Source organism: Salvelinus sp. IW2-2015, linkage group LG19 (genome assembly GCF_002910315.2).
Source record: "Salvelinus sp. IW2-2015 linkage group LG19, ASM291031v2, whole genome shotgun sequence".
Lineage (NCBI taxonomy): Eukaryota > Metazoa > Chordata > Actinopteri > Salmoniformes > Salmonidae > Salvelinus > Salvelinus sp. IW2-2015.
This window is the reverse complement of record NC_036859.1, coordinates 2,024,995-2,037,079: the sequence shown is the minus strand read 5'-3', so window position 1 is coordinate 2,037,079 and position 12,085 is coordinate 2,024,995.

Sequence of the window (12,085 nt, the reverse complement as noted above, 5' to 3'; positions counted from 1 at the left end):
CAGTTGACTGATTTCCTTCTATGAACTGTAGAATCTTTGGAATTGTTGCATGTTGAGTTTATATTTTTTTTCAGTATATATGAACTATTCAGGGTTGCAAAATTCCAGTAACTTTCCCAAAACTCCCACGGTTTTCTGAAATCTCCAGATATTCTGCAATTTCCTCTTAATTCCTGCAACATTCAAACCAGGATTTTTGGGAAACCTGGGAATTTGGGGAAAGTTACTGAAATTTTGCAACTCTAGAACTATTATATGAACTGGGGTTCTGGAAGTGTACCTGTATTTTCAGTAAATGGCACATTTTGAATGTAATTATTTTCCAAACTAGCTGCTGTTTATGACTTCATTGTTAGATTGGAACAAAGGCCTCCATTGAGACCCTGTAAAAACATGTGGCTGTCTTGTTTAATCGTAAGTTCATGCAAATTAATTTTGTCAGTCATTGCTGCATCTCTCGTCTGACACACGCTCACACACATTTCTGCACACGTGAGCACTGATACCTTCACCCAAAATCGTGCACGTTTCCGCCATCCGTGCACACGAGGCAAAGTTCATTCAGATGGGGCTTGTTGATACTGTATATCATGATATGAGTTTTTACGATCTCTTTTTGTTGATCGTTAACACTTCTACTTCACCTTTGTGATGAAAAACATGACTAAGTAATTCCTATACTTCCACACCTAATGATTAGAAAACAATCTTTTGAAATGATAAAAAAAATAAGGCAACGGTTGATTCTTTTTAATGTGGTCTTGGGGATACGCTTCTTGGCATTCTTTGTTCTGTTTCATGGTTATCATGGTTATCATTGGACCAAATCAGATAAAAGTAATCGCTGTAAATCAGTTTGAACTTTATTGTTTGGCTTCATATCTGCACGTGTCACATTTATTCTTTAAGGGCAATTAGCATAAAAACGCCATAGACTTCTAAGGTAAAATGTTGGATTTACCACTGCTCTTGGTCCGTTTCAGCTACAAACACCACCCCGACATTGACATGTGCAGACTGACTGAACGTAGACGGCTTCAACAGAGCTATTGGCCACCATTCCTACTTCATAAACTATAAACGCTTGTTGTATCCCCATTCATTTCAATGGCGGAACGCAGGCTTCAACATTCTAAACTGAAATCCCTGCCACAAAACTTTCAGAATGTTCAAACTAAAAACATTTTGAGAGCTTAAAATTGCAGTGCATTACAGTAACTCTGCACCTACAAACCACACCAAGACCAAGCCCATAGTGTATGACAACCCTATTACTACCATTACCAATACTACCGTTACTACTGCCGTCACTACCACTACTTCACCGTGAATACTTCACTAGCTCTGGGCAAGTTCTGGTCCAGGGTGTAGCTAGTAGCTAGCTCGGGTCCGCACTAGCTCTGATCTATCTCTGGTCCGCACTAACTAGCTCTGGTCTAGAGTGTTGCTGGTAACTGGCTAAATTTGGTCTGCACAAGCTGTGGTCTAGCTCTGGTCCAGGATGTAGCTAGAAGTATTGGTCTCGCTCTGGTCTTCACTAACTAGCTCTGGCCCAGGGTGTAGCTAACTAGCTCTGGTCTGCACTAGCTGTGGTCTAGCTCTGGTCCAAGGCGTAGCTAGTAGCTAGCCAGCTCTGGTCCAGCTCTGGTCCTGGGCATAGCTAGTGCCTAGCTAGTTTTGGTCTACATTAGCTCTGGTCTGCACTAACTAGCTCTGGTCCAGGGCGTAGCTAGTAGCTAGCTAGCTCTTGTCCAGCTCTGGTCCAGGGCGTTGCTAGTAGCTAGGTAGCTCTTGTCCACCTCTGGTCCAGGGCATAGCTAGCTAGCTAGCTCTGGTCTGCTCTAGCTCTGGTCTGCACTAGCTCTGGACGAGGCCATAGCTAGTAGCATTGGTCTAGCTCTGGTCCACATTAAAAGTATCAGCGCAAATGTGTGTTCACAAGTGTGTGTGTGTGTGTGTGTTTGAGAGAGAGAGAGAGAACACATGTGTATGACATGATAGGAGGGCCGAGCACTCCCCCATTCTCATCGACGGGGCTGTAGTGTAGCAGGCTGAGAGCTTCAAGTTCCTTGGCGTCCACATCACCAACAAACTAACATGGTCCAAGCACACCAAGACAGTTGTGAAGAGGGCACGACAAAACCTATTCCCCCTCAGGAGACTGAAAAGATTTGGCATGGGTCCTCAGATCCTCAAAAGGTTTTACAGCTGCACCATAGAGAGCATCCTGACGGGTTGCATCACTGCCTGGTATGGCAACTGCTTGGCCTCTAACCGCAAGGCACTACAGAGGGTAGTGCGTGCGGCCCAGTACATCACTGGGGCCAAGCTTCCTGCCATCCAGGACCTCCATACCAGTCAGTGTCAGAGGAAGGCCCTAAAAATTGTCAAAGACTCCAGCCACCCTAGTCATACACTGTTCTCTCTTCTACCGCACGGCAAGCGGTACCGGAGCGCCGAGTCTAGTTCCAAGAGGCTCCTAAATAGCTTCTACCCCCAAGCCATAAGACTCCTGAACAGCTAATCAAATGGCTACCCAGACTATTTGCATTGCCTCCCCTCTGGAACGCTGCTGCTACTCTCTGTTATTATCTATGCATAGTCACTTTAATAACTCTTCCTACATTACATATTACCTCAATTACCTCGATACCGGTGCCCCCGCACTTTGACATTGACTCTGTACCAGTACCCACTGTATATAGCCTCGCTATTGATATTTACTGCTGCTCTTTAATTATTTGTTATTCTTATCTCTCACTTTTTGGGGGGTATTTTCTTAAAACTGCATTTTTGATTAACGGCTTGTAAGTAAGCATTTCACAGTGTGACAATTTTTTTTCTGAATATTCTCTGGTTTTTGGAGTTCCATCTGCAACTGGACACAGACGTTTATGGGACAAGTTTCTTCCGAATAGAAATGGAAGGAAGTGTCGCCAAGAAAAGGTTAGTTGAAAAATTGCTGCCGGGGCCTTTCCACTAGCTATGGAAGCCTTCAAATATCACAGTTACAATGTGTAGCTAATACACAGCCCAGCTCTGTAAACCACTGATAGGATGTTTTTATTATAATACTCTGAATAACTGACCTCACTGTTGACCCAGAGGCATCAACGTCATTCAGATAGAGTTGACTCATCTCTATCTCACAGACAGGAAGGTAGCTTTCGGAGCCTCACTTGGAAGACCTGCTTTTAGTGGACCTCCCTGGTCTACAGAAATTTCAACTCAAATATTGCATATACGGGTCGGCTAGTGGTTAAGAGTGTTGTGCCAGTAACCGAAAGGTTGCTGGTTCAAATCCCCGGGCGCAGATGACGTCGATTAAGGCACCTCTCTGATTCAGAACTGGAGTTAAGCGCGCAGTAGCTGGTGGTGGTCGCAAAAGGGCTGGCTTTTGATGAATAAACAAGTTGTAGGTGTGTCAAGGCTTGACCCCTCACTGGCCAATCAGAACGTGCTCCTTGGCTAAATATGTGGTTGCTTCCAGTTGTGTATTTACGTTTATGTATTGTGTTGTCAACTCAAATTCGAATGTTAGTCCGTTATAGACTAGCTTTTTAAATAGCTTACCCCATGTTGAACATGTTTGAAGTCCACATTATTCTAATTGCATTGCTTTAATATGGAAATAGATTGCACATAATAGCATTCACATTGATATAGGGGCTAGGCATACTCTAAATTGCAGTCTGGACATGCCAAACTTAGTCAATAAACAGGATGACATTCACTAGGCTTTTGATGAGGCCTAAAAAGACAGTGTATAAAATCGAATCAAATTCTAATGAAAGCGAAACAACTTGTTTTAGGCTGTAGGCTGTCTAAATAGGCTGTTATTGCTCCCTGTGTGCGTATAATACAGATAAGGCAACTTGGACTATGGAGGGTTTTCATGGGAGTTTTTCCTAGCCACTGTGCTTCTACACCTGCATTGCTTGCTGTTTGGGGTTTTAGGCTGGGTTCCTGTACAGCACTTTGAGATATCAGCTGATGTAAGGGCTATATTAAAAAAAAATGATTTGATTTTACACACATCCAAACTTTTCACAGGAGCTGGACAAAGATCCAATATAAAGAGAAAGGGGGAATGTCCACTCACTGTTGTACTGCTCACAAAAACAAAAAAAGTGAAATAGCCTCGGCTACAAGTGGATTCAGCACCAAGGACAACGATCGGAATTCCCGTGATTTGAGCAGTTAGGTCCAACAGATGAAAGTGGAACATGCATTTTTTTACAAAATGATAAAAGTAACAAATGAAGCAGTCCATTGTATTAACGTTATGTTCCTGAACAGACGTTATATAGTCACTGACAACTTTCATTCAATGGCTGTCGCACATAGTCCTACAATGAGTCCAAACCTTTGACAGAAGCTGCATGGACAAAAAAAACAGGAATGAGTGTTGACTTTTTTGCTGCTTATGATATTTCAATAAAGCATTGGTTATATGCTACTGATTAGGCTACCGTGCACCGACGCTGGCAAAATCGATGCCTTAACCAATTGAGTTACTGCTACGACCATCTTTTGGTGGGTCTTAACCATCACCACTAGAGCTGCTTGAAATGGGCACACGTTTTTAAGGACACACCTCAAATATTTCCACCCCTCCCACCTCAGCGCCAGCGAGCTGATATTAGACAGGTAAATTACCAACCCTGGCGCCAGGGTAGTAGAGCGCTGGCTTTTACAATAAGAAATTGCTTTTGACACTAGCGCCGCCTTAAGCCTGTCGCATGCTTCCCAGTCGAAACAGTTAGTGCAAATATTATGACAAGCTTTCGTGACATTTTTGTTTGGTATGGTGTTCGGCAGGGTTTTTCCCCCGGCTGTTTGTGCACACAACATTGTTTCTTGAGGCAAATCGAAGTTCGGTAACCAAAGTCTATGTGATTGATTGGTCAACAGTACTACTCTTCGTAGAAGTGGGAACTATGGAGGGGATTCTTCAGTGAAGCGTTTGTTGTCATTCAACAAGAATCAACTCATTATTATGCAAATGTTCACACTTGAGAAATACTGCACCAAACATCTTAGTTAGATGTAAAATTGCACGACTAAGACCTCGTTGGCAAAAACATCCAAATGAATGACATGTTTCTTTATTAATCTTGTCGTGGAAAATCGTATTACAAATATAACACTTACAAGAACTTGTGAATTTAATAAAGGCTTTTAATACAAAATATCAGAAGCCGTGTCAGTCCGCGGAAAAGACCAACTTCCATAAGCACTGGCTCTGTTCTTATACATCAAATGAGTCTATCCCACATGCAAATGAAGTTCCTTCCCTTAGTCCATCTGCCACCATTATCTTTCAGTTTAAGCTTCCTGCTTGTTCACGCCCAATAACGCCCATATCTGCTTTCAGTTAGGTTATAATGGTGGCAGGACCCCTTCTTGTCCTAAAAATAATATATGTCCATCTATCCTATGGGCCTATGTCTTTGGCCTTCATACTTATGTTTAGCTTGGTGTGCTCTTTGGTATGTTTGCCCTTATTAGGATCAGCAGACTATGTGTCCCTCTAACATTAGTGTGTTCAGCTGTCCTATGCGCTTATGTGTCGCCTTCTCCTCCTGTGGTCTGATGTACAAATTTATATCTGTCCCTATATGTACCATTTACTCCCACAATCTTAGATTAATTCAGACTAGTTTGAGAAAGTGCTTGGCTATGTTGTTGCTAGGGTGGGTCAAGTGGGACAAACGACAGTAATATTGCTGCTTTTTTCTTGTTTTTCAAGCTAAGGTATTTAGGGAGTATGCGAGTACATACGTTCGCTTCGCCTAGCCGAGTTATGCTAGGAGCGAAACAAAGCTATGCATGCGGACGCCTTAAACGCCAGCCGAAAATAGAGCCCGTGGTCTAAATCAAACCAAACAAACACGTAAGGGCACAGAAAGCGGTGCAGCCCAGGAGACAGGCGTCCATACTGTCATCTCATCAACTTATTCTGGTTCAAACTTCAGTAGCCATGTACTCCCTGACACACGGACGCACACACACACAAACTGTAGTTTTACAAGCTCATAAAGCCAGTAAAGCTGTAAATCGGCCTATGGGGTTTATGAAACCGGAGCATCGTACAGTAGATATGCAACCTACAGGTCGTTTGGCACCTTTGCACTTTTTTCAAATGATGCACCATTTCCTCCAGAAAACTGTTCAAATAAAAACATATTTTGGTATATACATACAGTACCAGTCAAATGTTTGGACACACCTACTTATTCACAGGTTTTTCTTTATTTTTTACTATTTTCCATATTGTAGAATAATAGTGAAGACATCAAAACAATGAAATAGCACATATGGTGTCTTGTTTTGCACACTTTGTACAATAATAATAAAATGCAGTACTACAGGATATTTCTTAACGTAGCTCTTTATTAGCTAGCTATAACTGGCATGTTCACATATCGCCAACCAGGATCAAACTGACCATCACCTAACCATTTGGGTGGTCTTAACCAATAAAATGCATCCAATTATAATTCAGTATGTTTACACATATGAAAATTACATATGGAATCAAGTAGTAACCAAAAAAAAGTAGCCACCCTTTGCCGTGGTGACAGCTTTGCACACTCTTGGCATTCTCTCAACCAGATTCATGAGGTAGTCACCTGGAATGCATTTCAATTAACAGGTGTGCCTTGTTACAAGTTAATTTGTGGAATTCTTTACTTCTTAATGAGTTTGAGCCAATCAGTTGTGTTGTGACAAGGTAGGGGTGGTATACATACAGAAGATAGCCCTATTTGGTAAAAGACAAAGTCCATATTATGGCAAGAACAGCTCAAATAAGCAAAGAGAAACAACAGTATATCATTACTTTAAGACATGAAGGTCAGTCAATACGGAACATTTCGAGAACTTTGAAAGTTTCTTCAAATGCAGTCGCAAAACCCATCAAGCTCTATGATGAAACTGGATCTCATGAGGACCGCCACAGGTAAGGAAGACCCAGAGTTACCTCTGCTGCAGAGGATAAGTTCATTCGAGTTAATTGCACCTCAGATTGCAGCCCAAATAAAAGCTTCACAGAGTTCAAGTAACAGACACATCTCAACATGAAATGTTTAAAAATATATATTTTATTTCACCTTTATTTAACCAGGAAGGCCAGTTGAGAACAAGTTCTCATTTACAACTGCGACCTGGCCAAAATAAAGCAAAGCAGTACGACAAAAACAATAACACAGTTACACATGGGATAAACAAACGTACAGTCAATAACACAATAGAAAGTCTGTTTACCTAGCAAAGACTTATAGACGACCTGGAGCCAGTGGGTTTGGCGACGAATATGTAGCAAGGACCAGCCAACGAGAGCATACAGGTCGCAGTGGTGGGTAGTATATGAGGCTTTGGTGACAAAACGGATGGCACTGGGATAGACTGCATCCAATTTGCTGAGTAGAGTGTTGGAGGCTATTTTGTAAACGACATCGCCGAAGTCAAGGATTGGTAGGATGATCAGTTTTACGAGGGTATGTTTGGCAGCATGAGTGTAGGAGGCTTTGCTCCGAAATAGGAAGCCGATTCTAGATTTAATTTTGGATTGGAGATGTTTAATGTGAGTCGGGAAGGAGAGTTTACAGTCTAGCCAGACACCTAGGTATTTATAGTTGTCCACATATTCTAAGTCAGAACCGTCCAGAGTAGTGATGCTAGTCGGGCGGGCGGGTGCGGGCAGCGATCGGGTGAAGAGCATGCATTTAGTTTTATTTGCATTTAAGAGCAGTTGGAGGCCACGGAAGGAGTGTTGTATGGCGTTGAAGCTCGTTTGGAGGTTTGTTAACACAGTGTCCAAAGAAGGGCCAGATGTATATAGAATGGTGTCGTCTGCGTAGAGGTGGATCAGAGAATCACCCGCAGCAAGAGTGACATCATTGATATATACAGAGAAAAGAGTCGACACCCATAGACTGCCAGAGGTCCTGACAACAGGCCCTCCGATTTGACACACTGCACTCTATCTGAGAAGTAGTTAGTGAACCAGGCGAGGTAGTCATTAGAGAAACCAAGGCTGTTGAGTCTGCCGATAAGAATACGGCTTTTGACAGAGTCGAAAGCCTTGTCCAGGTCGATGAAGACGGCTGCACAGTACTGTCTTTTATCAATGGCGGTTATTATATTTTTTAGGTCCTTGAGCGTGGCTGAGGTGCACCAGTGACCTCAACTGTTCAGAGGAGACTGTGTGAATCAGGCCTTTAGGTTGAATTGCTGCAAGGAACCACTACTAAAGGACACCAATAATAATAAGAGACTTGCTTGGGCCAAGAAACACGAGCAATAGACGTTAGACCGGTGGACATTTGTCCTTTTGGTCTGATGAGTTCAAATTTGAGATTTTCAGTTCCAACCGCCGTGTCTTTGTGAGACGCAGAGTTGGTGAACGGATGATATCCGCATGTGTGGTTCCCACCAAGAAGCATGGAGGAGGAGGTGTGATGGTGTAGGGGTGCTTTGCTGGTGACACTGTCAGTGATTTCTTTAGAATTCAAGGCAAACTTAAACAGCATGGCTACCCCAGTATTCTGCGGCGATACGCCATCTCATCTGGTTTGCGCTTAGTGGGACTATCGTTTGTCTTCCAACAGGACAATGACCCAACACACCTCCAGGCTGTGTAAGGGCTATTTAACCAAGAAGGACAGTGATGGAGTGCTGCATCAGATGACCTGGCCTCCACAATCACCCGACCTTAACCCAATTGAGATGGTTTGGGATGAGTTGGACCGCAGAGTGAAGGAAAAGCAGCCAACAAGTGTGGGAACACCTTCAATACTGTTGGAAAAGCATTCCAGGTGAGGCTAGTTGAGAGAATGCCAAGAGTGCGCAAAGCTGTCATCAAGGCATAGGGTGGCTACTTTGAAGAATCTCAAATATAAAATATATTTTGATTTGTTTAACCCTTTTTTGGTTACCACATGATTCCATATGTGTTATGTCATAGTTTTGATGTCTTCACTATTATTCTACAGTGTAGAAAATAGTACACATAAAGAAAAACCATTGAATGAGTAGGTGTGTCCAAACCTTTTCCCTATGTAGTGCACTACTTTTGACCATGGCCCATAGGGCTCTGGTCAAGATTAGTGCACTATGTAGGAAATAGGGTGCCATTTCGAACACATTATAGCTCCCATGGAAGACCTGGCAAGAGCTCACTCAATCACACAGGTGATTAAACCAATCTTAACACTTCATTTTTCTATTCTTGAAATGTTGTTTGAAGTGTATCTAGGAGTATTGATCTCCTTACCTTTGTAACTGTTGTGGGTCTACACTTGAGGAACCCTTTTGAGAGTGTCACTCTCCACTTCCATGGCCCAAATGGCACCTTATAATATTTCCTATATTGCACTACTTTTGACCAGAACCCTATGGTGAATAGCGTGCCATTTGGGCGATACATTTGTCAGCATTTCACTCCATGCATTCACAAAGATGGTCGAATGGTTATGCAGCATTTTTTTTAATCAGGAAAACATTGACGAGGTTAATTGGTTCAATTAATGACATCAGACAGCAAGTAACACGGCAGCTGAAATGTCTTCATCTGTGCAGCAGAGGGCAGAGTGGAATCTCTTCATGAGCATCTCTGATGATAAGAAGTGTTCCTTCACTTCACTGTCAGGGTTACCCTTCTGTCCTAAAAAAAGGTGCTATCTAGAACCTTAAAGGGTTCTTTGGCTTTCCTCACTGGAGAACCGTTTCTACACAGAGTTCTACCTGGAACCAAAAAGAGTTATCATATGGGGACAGCCGAAGAGTCCTTCTCAGCAGCAGAAGTTGTTCTGCTTACTCTCCTGCCTGTGCTTCCCTCAGGCTCTCCTGTGTATTACCATTCCTAAGATAGCACTAACAGACTGGTATCCCAGGCTGTCATTCGGCTCCTTTCCTCTCCTTGTCGTGCCAAACATCTCATGATTGGCATGACAAGGAGTTGGAATGATAGCACAAACAGATCTGGGACCAGGCTATTCTTAAGCCATCTTGTATTGATAATGACCGTGGCACGTAGTCATAAAGAGTCCCAGAGTAGGAGTGCTGATCTAGGATCCGGGAACCCATCCGTCGATATAAAATATGATTCATTATGATCTTAAAAGCTAAACTGATTCCAGATCAGCGCTACTACTCTGAGATGCTTTATGAATACAGGCCCAGAAACAAGAGGATGTGGGGTGTTCACAGAGGCTGGGAGAGGAGAGGGGTCTGGTCTAGCAGAACTCCCCCCAGGCATTAGGAGTCAATCTACTGTAACAAACATGCTACCAGGGCCATCTGGCATGTTAGTTCATAGAGAGATTAGAGACACACACACACACACACACACACACACACACACACACACACACACACACACACACACACACACACACACACACACACACACACACACACTCAATCAGATGTTGAAACACAGAGTATAGGGGCATGTACAGGTATGACAGTATTAGTAATGAAGCGCTAAGCACACATACATACACACACTCAAAATCAATGAATAATGATGTTTCAGTCCATTCCAAAAACAACATTTTGTTTATTGCTTATAGGCCATACAGATTATGTTCTTTTCATCCATATTGTCAGAAATCAATCAATTTGTTTTAAGATGTAATACGTATTAACTGTTTCAAACTGTGTCAAAAAGTCCTTCAATTTGTAATATTTGTGTTGTGGAGAAATGACCAGGCAGGAGACGGGAGTACAGTTAGTTTTTGTTTACTCAAAACCTCTCGTGCTCTACAGTTCCCGGGCACACTAGTGCGCATGTGCATTTCCTATTAGGTGTAGTAACGTAACACTGTCGTAATACATCACCGCTTAGTAACAGCATAGTAACTCATATAAACAGATGTAGATCCCAGATACTACACAATTATCCTCTTACAGTACATGGTGAAGAGCAGGTGACCACTAAAAGTGCTGTGGCGATTTCCATGATCATTTATCTGATTCCCAGCCCCGAGATGCATGTAGACCACATATTCTACCTCCAGTAGCAGTGACACTCCATTGGAGGAATTAACAACATGGCCACTACCTTGGTGATCATAAGTACAAGCAAGCCATTTGTTGTTCATTCTTAAACAAGAATGCACATGTAGGTTGTGAACTAAAAACTCCATATACAAAAAACCTGAACAGGTACAGTTGAAGTCGGAAGTTTACATACACTTAGGTTGGAGTCATTAAAACTTGTTTTTCAACCACTCTGCAAATTTCTTGTTAACAAACCATAGTTTTGGCAAGTCGGTTAGACATCTACTTTGTGCATGACACATGTAATTTTTCCAACAATTGTTTACAGACAGATTAGTGCACTTAATTCACTGTATCACAATACCAGTGGGTCAGAAGTTTACATACACTAAGTTGACTGTGCCTTTAAACAGCTTGGAAAATTCCATAAAGTGATGTCATGGCTTTAGAAGCTTCTGATAGGCTAATTGACATCATTAGAGTCAATTGGAGGTGTACCTGTGGATATATTTCAAGGCCTACCTCTTTGCTTGACATCATGGGAAAACCAAAAGAAATCAGCCAAAACTTCAGAAAAAAAATTTAAGACCTCCACAAATCTGGTTCATCCTTGGGAGCAATTTCCAAACGCCTGAAGGTACCACGTTCATCGGTACAAACAATAGTATGCAAGTATAAACACAATGGGACCACGCAGCCATCATACCGCTCAGGAAGGAGACGCGTTTTGTCTCCTAGAGATTAATGTACATTGGTGCGAAAAGTGCAAATCAATCCCAGAACAACAGCAAAGGACCTTGTGAAGATGCTGGAGGAAACAGGTACAAAAGTATCTTTATCCACAGTAAAATAAGTCCTATATAGACATAACCTGAAAGGCCGCTCAGCAAGGAAGAAGCCACTGCTCCAAAACTACCATAAAAAGACAGACTACAGTTTGCAACTGCACATGGGGACAAAGATCATACTTTTTGGAGAAATGTCCTCTGGTCTGATGAAACAAAAATAGAACTGCTTGGCCAGAATGACCATTGTTATGTTTGGAGGAAAAATGGGGTGGCTTTCAAGCCGAAGA